Source organism: Triticum dicoccoides, chromosome 1A (assembly GCF_002162155.2).
Source record: "Triticum dicoccoides isolate Atlit2015 ecotype Zavitan chromosome 1A, WEW_v2.0, whole genome shotgun sequence".
In the NCBI taxonomy this organism is placed as follows: domain Eukaryota; kingdom Viridiplantae; phylum Streptophyta; class Magnoliopsida; order Poales; family Poaceae; genus Triticum; species Triticum dicoccoides.
In genome coordinates this window covers 11,857,847-11,865,619 of record NC_041380.1, presented here as the reverse complement: position 1 = coordinate 11,865,619, position 7,773 = coordinate 11,857,847, and the positions used below count along the sequence as shown (strand labels likewise).

Genomic DNA, 7,773 nt, shown 5'->3' with positions numbered 1-7,773 from the left:
AGAGAGAGAGAGAGAGAGAGAGGCTATACACCATGAACAAGATTGTAGGTAGTTAGGTGTGCAGTTATATACTCATGAGTCATGACTACATACATAGCTATCGGATGATCAACCTAGTAGCATTTGCCTGGTGGATATATAAGTCTATCTCAAAGTGTACATCTTCCTTCGTCCACTAAAAGGTAGTGATAGCAAGTCAGCTAGCTATAGCTATACTCGATGGAAGCAAGTAGTCACGGACTAGCAGCTAGATATTCTGATACAGTAACTATTACTAGTCTCAAAACCATTCTTCGATGTACATACAGTTAATTGTTATGAGATGTTGGAGTAAAACAATCAAGCCAGGTGTTTTCTGATACGAGACGTTTGAAAGGGTAAATCCAACCATGGAGGGAGAGTGGGATGTCATTCCTATTACCGAATGCATCCATCAACAGTGGTAGCGCGAAGCGCGGGGTGATCCACTGCGTCCATGGGCCCAGGATGCAACGAGGGGTCCTACTGCGACTTATCACCACCCGACCTCCCCGTGCCAGGTCGGTCCTCTATCGGCTCCACCATGCTCGTCCATATCCTATTTAGTTAATTGGCACTATTGATCTTACACGCACACATATTGAGCGATGCACTAAAAACATACAACATGTAGCAGATGTACTAAAAACATACAACATGTAGCAGACTCGAGGAAACATCAGTATTTGTGTATAAGGTTTGGAACACGATGTACAAGGATTAGCTGGTTGAATAATGCATGCTTACTACTCCGATCGAGTTTGTTTCCCCTACTATTGTTGCATTCGGCCGGCTTCAAGGTCATGGGCCGGACTACTGCTTGTGGCTGGTTGTATGGATAGGCTGACACTAGTGCGGAACAAATTGGGTGGCGGTGAGTTGCATTGCAGGATACGATCAGGGAGCATTTTTTACAGATGAACGATGTGCCATTAGTACTCAACTTAGCACACCACTCTACCGATCGGCCGGCTATAAATTAAGAAGATCACAAATGATCTTGCCGGCCGGAGTCCATCCATCCAATGACAACGGGATCGAGATGGATGGAGTTCAGTTACCATGGCGATGGCTCGTTGTCAGTGGGTCACTACGGCAGCGATCATAACGGCAGTAGCGCTGCTGGTACACTATACTGCGGTACTAACGGCAGCAACATAAATTCATTTAGCAATGACGGCGTTGGCCAAGGCACAGAGGTTCCCTCCAGTGCTGCTGACCGAGCCATTCCCAGTGCAAAACCCCGGTGCCCCTTCATCGCTGTTGGCGGAGTTGAAAGCACCTCTTACTGTACCAAATTTTGTAAGACTGCCAAGTCTTTGTTGGATCAGAATATAAAAAATATTGCGGAAGTCTAATTGGGTGTTCTGAAACGGTTATCTCGATTGGCCACTTGCCCCTATTTCGGCCATGGTGTCAACATTTACAGCATAGCCTAGCCTAGTTATAAAAGGGATTGCTATCTTCTTTTTGGAGTACTAAGTAATGAATTTTGAGCAATTTGTACAAAATCAACGACAATTAATATGGATCCGAGGGAGTACTGACGATCGTATGCACGGGTGGGGTTGCGGCGACTGTTGGATACGTGATGTCCCTGCCTTGCTTGTCGGTTTGGCCAAGATTAAGAAACTTATCTAGATTTTGATTGCCTAGGAGTCACACATGTTGTACTTGTGCATGAGTTAACTCTTCATGTAAAGAGAAAGAGAAACAATATACTCATGACTACATACATGGCTATCACATGACTTAGCTAGGCATTTGTTATATATATGTATAGTCCATCACAAAGTAGCCGGTAGTAGTATAAAGTCAGCTAGCTATAGCTTGATGGAAGCATGTAGGCATAAACTACTAGCCATTCCAGTATTTGATGATTGTTGTTCTCAAAATCACTATTTTTAAGCATACTAAGCTTGAGTGATGGCAAAACAATTGATATGTATGTGATGTTGGAGTGAAACAAACAATTCAAGTGTTTGAAAGATTTGATCCGGCTATGGAGGAAGTCTATCGTGTCATTCCTACCATTCAATCCATCAATTAGCAATGATACACCGATCAACAAGTGATGCGCCTGTGCACCGACTTAGCGATGATGGGTCATATACTACCATTGGTTAAGTCCATGCTCCCAATGTCGAGTCCAGCAGTGAGCTATACTTATTTTTTGAAGACGGCTACGTGACTGAGGGAAGTAGAAAAAAATTGAAAATTTCAAAGTATGCAGATGGGAGGATAAATATATATATTTGCAAAGGTAATTAACTTGCCATAAAACCATTTACGGTATGCAAAAGAGAAAACAAATGGCCCAAGTTTACATTGAATCAATTATTGAGATCAATATAGTGGTCTAATTGTCTCATACAGTGATCATACTCTTAAGGTTGGATCAACCGCATGTCTATAGTTTGCTAACTTTGGAAAGGTCGGATTTGAGTAGTGATTTTGCCGCAAAGAGTACACCTTCCAGTTGGTGGAAGAAATGTTGCCCATTCAATTGGCAGGTCAAATGGTTTGTTAGAAGAACGGGGAAGGATATCCAACGGTAAGCTTCCACAAATGTTTAAAGTGAGCTTGAAAAATCACAAGCGATGCTGGAGATGGCCTTAAATAGCACTCCAGGCTTGGAGAAGGGTTTCCGTTCCAGTCACCCATATTTGGAGGACATTTTAGGTTTCAAGACAATGACCATCAGCGCAGCTTAATCGGTTTTGTTCCAAAGATAAACCAGCAGATGTAATGTAATTAACATGATTGTCTTACAAGGCACCGGAAATTGCAACCATACAATCGCCGGACATTTTAGGTTTCAAGACAATGACCATCAGCGCAGCTTAATCGGTTTTGTTCCAAAGATAAACCAGCAGATGTAATGTAATTAACATGATTGTCTTACGAGGCACCGGAAATTGCAACCATACAATCGCCGATTCAGGTCAGGTATCTATGAAGGCGCTATATTTGTAAGTCAATTGGAAATTGTACCTTATAATTCCCTACAGGATTAGTAAAGAAATATTTGAGTATGTGTTGTTGTGCCTTTTATTTATTGTATATGATTGCATACTGGCACGCCCCACATGTTACTTGTTGCTACGCCATTAGGAAATACCCCTACCCGGGATATTTCTTTTTAGTAAAGCACTACTAATTACACAACATCATTGAGCACCTTTCCCATCTCTTTTCTAGTGCATCACCGGGTAACACTCTTGAACGACTCTCAATTGTGGCTAAGAGGAAGAGAGCGGATAAGGAAGAGGAAGTGTACAGAGGTTCCTAGGTTGAATCTTCAGAAATAATCTTGCATGCAATGGGTATATGCTGCCCAAGACCTCGCTAAGCAAAGATTGCATCAAGCAGAGAGGCTTTCACAAAAAAAAAGTCATTCATTTGAGGTCGATTTGGACGAGGATCCTTTGGCCGCGCTCCCTCAAACTTCCACCGTGAACTCAGCCAGATTGGCAGGTTGGCATTGTTCGCGGCCAGATCCAGTATCTATGAGGGCCCGACCGATGGTCAAGCGAGCTTGGCCACAGCTGCGCGCTTGTGCTCAGGGTTGGCGACCTTGCTGCGGATTGCATTAGCCACCGAAAGATCTTTGCGAGGGTTACTTTTATCCTGTGGTTGCCATATATGGGGAGATGCAATCTATTGAAGATGACTTGACACAGAGGGTATGGCTGTGCAGCGGCGGCAGTCGGTTTTCAAGACCAGAGCATGCGGTTGCTAGGATCGCGGAAAAGTGGTGGCGGCAACACATGATTGACTACGATGGTGGTGCTCCTCAAGTACTCAGTCTCGAGCTGCAAGGTGAAAACCTAGGTCTGCCCGAGTTGGTTGTATCGGGCTATGGCGATGTTTTTTTGCATCCTTATCTTGTTGAAGGCATTGCTCGGATATGCTCAGACTGGTTCTACAGGGTGAACACCTAAACTATGGCTTTTGGTGGACGGATCCGATGACGGTGGTGCTCGAACATAGCTCCCTTCCTGAAGGCGTTGTTGTTGAAGAATCTCGTTGTCCTTGTGGTGTCACAAAATGGTTTATGCGGATATGGTCATTGTTGTAATTTGTTGACCGTGAATTTGATCGCTTCCATTTTTTTTGCTTGCTTAGGCATAGCTTTGGTCTTATATGACTTTGCTATTTGCCGGCATGTTTTTTGTTGTGTGTGCGTTAGTGTTGGCTGCGTGCATCCTAGCTATGCAAATGTTGGATGTGTGCTCAATTTGGTTGTATCCTCTTAATGCTTCATTTTGAGTAATAAAATTCACCCTTTGTTGAAAAAAAAATTTGAGGTAGAAGGAAATTCCACATGAGCCTGATGCATGCGTTTGCTCGGACAGGGTTGGGGAAGTTATATTTGGGTTGTCTCCTCCCTCGGTAATGTATAAGTAGGCATGTTGTGCACGCATGCATTCTTCGTGTTGAGAGAGCTAGAAACAGTATACAGTATACAGTACACTTCAACAAATAGCATGCAGGGGTGGCTGCAGTAATATACTCATGACTACATCATAGCAATCGGATGATCTAACAAAGTGTTTGGCTGGTATATATAGTCCATCACAAAGTGCCTCTCTAGCTTCTTTACTTCAATAGCAAAATAGTACATAGTAATTAAGTCAACAAGATATAGCTTTATGTGGAAGCATGTAATCCTGGAGTATTTTTCGAATGTTGGCAAAAGCTTTGCCAAATTCATTGATCAGGGGGAGAGTACAAGTACAGAAAGGCCAAACGGCAAGCACCAGAAAAACAAACAAATAGGTGCAAAAGGAAAAGAGGAAGAGAAGCAATCTACTCAGCCCGGATCAAAAGGAATGCCGGCTCCGGCCATGTTCCAAAGATGAATCTCCTCTGCAATCTTGCGCACTAGGACAGTTTTGGGCATCAGCTCTTTCTGGAACAGGCGTCTGTTCCGCTCTCGCCACACCTCCCAGGAGACGAGATGCACGAGCGACAAGGCGCCCTTTTTTTTTCCTGTGGATGCTTTTTGGACACAAGTATGCATCCAAAGCTTGACAGTGGTGCAATCAGACCAGGTGGATGGCTTGAGTGATGGGATGCTCGTAAGTGATGCAACAGAGCTCCAAATATCACGGACCCAAGGACAGTCCACAAGCAAATGAAGGGGGGTCTCTAAGTTACGTTCACAGAGTGGACAGAAGTAGGAGTTTTCCAAACCGCGTCGGAGTAATGCATCTGCTGTTAGAATCTTCCCTAGGATTGCAGTCCAAATGAAGAATCTACACTTTCCAGGTGCCCAAGCCGACCAAATCAACTCAAACCCATCCAGGGGAATGGAGCCTACAAATTGGAGTTGGTAGGCCAATCTAGCAGAGTAGGCGCCATCGGCCGAGGGGCGCCAAGTGATTCTGTCCTGCTGCCCGGGGCGTAGGTCGGCCTCATCCAGCAAGGCAGCCAGTTTTACGAGTTCTGGCGTCATATGTTCTGTAAGTCCTCTCGCCAAATCCGAGAGCCACGACTCCCCAGTCATCGCCTCCTTAACAGTCCTGTTTTTGCGAACCGATATTTGATATAGTGTTGGGGCGATTGTCTTGGGGCATTGCCCGTTCAGCCATCTGTCGTGCCAAAAGCTCGTCAGAGCGCCATCCCCAAGCGCTATGTTGGTGGCCATGGAGAAGAGCGCTCTTTCAGTGTCATTACACGGCAATGGACCCTGCACCCAAGGTCTAGACGGCTCCTGCCAAGCCATCCACAGCCACCTTAGCCGGAGAGCCATGCCAAACTTCCTGAAGTCAATAACTCCCGGCCAAATGCTTCGGTCGACATATAAGGTTCCATGCAACTCTACATTGGCCACCATTACAAGCCTTCTCACCGTTCCAGAGCCAAGCACGACAGAGCTGAATCATGCGCTTGATGGCCCAGGTTGGCAGCCGGTGCACCGTCATCATGTAAATTACGAGGGCCGTGAGGTTTGATTTGAGGAGCACGAGGCGACCGCTCTTGGCCATGAGTCCACCCCTCCAGAAGGATAATTTGTTCCCGAGCTTTGACAGTAGAGGGTCCAGATCAACCTTGGTCAAGTTCCGTAGTGATAGCGGCATCCCAAGGTAGGTGGTCGGGAATGACTTAATTTGAACGCTGAGAGGGGCCAGTATCAGGGGAAAATCGAGACCCGCACACCGGATGGGTAGCGCCACGCTCTTGCTCATGTTGGTGTACAGACCCAAGACATCCGCAAAGCAGCTAAGAACCATCTTGATCATACGTGCATCTCTCTCAGTTGGGTTCATGAACAGCGCGACATCGTCGGCGTAGAATGCACAGCGCATCAAATTCCTTCGTCCAGGCAGCTTGGAAAGGACCCCCTCTTCGGTGGCCATACTTAGAATTCGCTGAAGGGGATCCATGGCCAGGATGAACAAGAAGGGGGACAAAGAGTCCCCCTGCCTTAGCCCTTGGCGATGTAACACGTCCTCAGATTGCTGGCCATTAATAAGAATCTGTGAAGATGATGTGCGAAGGGTCATGGCGATCCAGTCTCGCCAGCGAGCGCCAAATCCTCTAGCATGCAGCATGTCTAGAATGTATGTCCAGGAAATAGAATCGAAGGCCTTGGCAATATCTAACTTGAGCAGGATGGCCGACCTCTTTGCCTTTTGGAAGTATCTGGAATATTGAGGAAGTTCTCCTGGATGCATCTCCTTTTGATAAACGCACTTTGGCAGTGATGAACAAGCTCGGACATTTTGGGCGCAAGCCGCCGAGCAAGCAGCTTGGTGAATAGTTTGACCAGACTATGAATCAAGGAGATCGGCCTAAACTCCGAGATATTTGTGGCGCCTTGCTTCTTGGCGATAAGCACAATGAACGCCTTGTTTACACGAGCAAGACCTCTACTATCCAACTGGTGCAATTGATGCAGTGCAGCAAGCACGTCCTCCTTGATTATCTCCCAGCAAATTTTATAGAATCCGCTGGAGAAGCCATCCGGCCCGGGTGCTTTGTCTGATGGCATGTCATTGATCGCTTGTTTGACCTCATCCATTGAAAAGGTCCCTTCAATGTCCGAGAGATCCGCGTGATCCAGCCCAAGTTCATCCCAGTTGAGGCCAGAAGGGGTTCGTTGCTCGACGCCGAAAATGTGCGTGAAGTGCTGTGGGCCAAATCAGTCATGGCCACGGTGCTCAACACCGGTCCCAATGGTCCGTTCAAGCTGTGGATTGTGTTGCGAGTGTGCCTAGCGTTTGCTTTTCGCTGAAAGAAACGAGTATTGGCGTCTCCGGCCTTAAGCCAAAGCACCCTGCTTCTCTGTCGTAACTTGATTTTGAGCAGGACAGCCAACCCCAACGTTCTGGATTTTAGCTTGGAACGCAGGTTGCGCTCGTCCGAAGAGAGGGCCCGGAAATCTTGAGCGGTGTCCAGCTGCAAGATAATTTCATTGGCCAGGTGCAGTTGCTTTTGGATGTCGCCCACGGTCGATTTGCTCCAGGCTCTAAGGTCTTTACTAAGGCGCCAAAGCTTCGTATTAAAACTTGTGATGGGAGATCTTTCACTGACCGCCCGAGCCCAGGATTGCTGGACGACCTCCTTAAAACCCTGGACATATTGCCAATATGCTTCAAATCTGAATCTTTTGTTTGTTTTGATTATCTCGTCGTTCCGGAGCAGTAGCGGAAAGTGGTCCGAGATCGACGAAGCTTGTGGAAGCAGTTTAGCAGCCGGGAACATGAGCTCCCAATCAACATTGCAGAATGCACGGTCTAGTCTAAC

General features: G+C 46.4%; 1 pseudogene; it reads right to left on the bottom strand.

The window, feature by feature from the left end:
- The window catches only part of LOC119349818, a 22,187-nt pseudogene extending 15,486 nt beyond the window's left edge, over positions 1-6,701 (bottom strand).
- Between the last annotated feature and the right edge of the window lie 1,072 nt (positions 6,702-7,773).